The sequence below is a fragment of the Hyaena hyaena genome, unplaced genomic scaffold (genome assembly GCF_003009895.1).
Source record: "Hyaena hyaena isolate Hyena2069 unplaced genomic scaffold, ASM300989v1 scaffold_1992, whole genome shotgun sequence".
Lineage (NCBI taxonomy): Eukaryota > Metazoa > Chordata > Mammalia > Carnivora > Hyaenidae > Hyaena > Hyaena hyaena.
Genome location: NW_024082625.1, coordinates 117958 through 120321, shown reverse-complemented (window position 1 = coordinate 120321; position 2364 = coordinate 117958).

Here is a 2364-nt window from a genome sequence, read left to right as displayed (position 1 = left end):
TATTTGAAGTGACAGTAATCGAAACTATAGACTTAAGTATATTTTCTAAAGTGACAAAACTGTTTTTAAACTTAGATTTATGAGGTGCCTGGATGGCTTATTCAGTTAAATGTTTGACTTCAGCTCAGGTAATGATCCCACAGTTCATGAGTTCAAGCCCCACATCAGGCTCTCTGATGTCAGCACAGAGCCCACCTCAGATCCACTGTTCCTCTCTATCTGCCCCTATCCTACTAATTCTCTCTCTGTCTCAAAAATAAACATTAAAATAATGTTAGATTTGTGAAAAATGACCAAAAAAGTAACCAATATATTGGTAACCAAGATAAAATATAAAAATCTGTGAAATATATAAATATAAAGATATAAAAATTTGTGAAATAGAAAAATACAAAATTTTGTGAAAAATGACCAAAAAAGTAACCAATATATTGGTAACCAAGATAAAAAGTAACCAAGATAACAATATATTTTTAATAGTGAATTAAATATGTACTATAAAAATTCATCATGAGGATTATAGTTGAGATGATTTTTTTGAAAATAAAAACTAATGGGATGCCTGGGTGGTTCAGTCAGTTAAGCCTCCAACTCTTGATTTCAGTTCAAGTCATGATCTCATTCATAAGACAGTCCCCTGTTGGGCTCTGCACCCAACATGGAGCCTGCTTAAGATTCTCTCCTTCTGCACCTTCCCAAAGCACATTTGCTCATGTGCTCTCAGAAAAATAAAAATTTAAAGAAAATGTAGTAAAAATTGAAACTAAAAGGTTAAGAACAGTTTGCTTTTTGGGAAATTAACCTCTGAACTCTATGAACTAAATTTAAGAACACGAGACTCTGTGAATGTTTTCCTGATGTCTCCTCAGGAAAATGGTTGCTAGCATGTCCTTTGCCTTGGAAAATGTCCTGCAGGAGGACCTCCTTTACTGTCATGGAATGGACAATGGGGTGATTGATGAACTTCAGAAAGACAGCCACTGCACTACCTAAAACTAGAACTCATTGCACCATTGGAAGGACAGGAAAGAGAAAAGAGGAAGAGGTGTGTGAAGAGAACTCCTCTGTGGTAAATTTTGAATTATTAATATACGATGAAAAGAGATCTAATAGCCTCAGTAGGAAGGTTCAGTAGAAACTTCAGCTGTAAAAGCAAGGGGGAAAGCTATAACATCTCCTAAGTACCCACCAAGTCAACTTCCATTGGCCATGAACTCAAACTGCATATTCTAAAATATGTACATCTGAAAATAAGGGTTTACAAATCATCTGAAGCATATACATGAGTACTCAAATTTTTAAATTGCAGTTTGCCCATTTGTTTGTAGAATTACTTGGCTTCAAGGATTTGATTTTTAGAGTGTTAAGCGTAGGGAAGACTGCCTACCGTCTTGAGAATCAGGGTTTTGGCCACATAGAAATCTTACCATGATGCATGATACTTAAAAAATTGTTAACACAAGAGAGTTCCTGATAGGTTCCCTTAGGAATCCAATTTTGGGTTTTTTTAATTACCCGAATGCAAAAACAATAATAAAACACTTAATGTCCATTTCCATTTTCTGGCAGCATCCTGTTCTCCTCTAACCACCTTCTACCCTTTTGCTATCTCACTAATCTAGGACAGTTCTAATATCTACTAAGTGGAGAATTGAGGCAATTCTTCAGATAATAGAAGTTCAAAACAATAGCACAAAATACAGGGTTTTAAACATTTTATTATTTCTCACAATATTGATTTTATTGGCCTGAATAACCTTAATAACTATCTATTTGGCCTTGAAATGGACACTTAAAAGACATGTACAAAGACTGCTTGCAGTGATTATCAAACAAAAGATGAAAATTTGAAATTTTTTGGAGCATTCAATTTCTTTTTGTCCTACAACTTGGGATCCAGGCTTTATTTCTATGCCCATGTCAGTCAATATGTTTCAGACAACATGGTTTGAAAAATTCAGAAGCAGGATGAAAATCATTCTTGAAACTCTTATCCTTTCTGAATGATCAGTGTTATATCATCAGAGATCCTTTGTGAAAACTAATGATAACATCAGGTGTGCGTCAACATTTACATTTCCTAATAAATTAGAAAATTAATACCTTCTCCTCCTGAAAATGCTGGATATGTGTGTGTTTAGGTTACTTTTATTAGCTAATGAATTATAATGCAGTGAAAGTCAGCATCTTCCAAGTCAGTAGTTTACATATTTAATTAAAAACACGGTTAACTTCATTTGCTGTGCAAAACAATGATCACAGGATTTGGGGATTAGAGGACTTTTGTTAGGAAACTGGAATGTGCTGATATCATGGGCTTCCTTCCTAGATTTTGTGAATCACAGATAGGAAAATAGTTTTTCA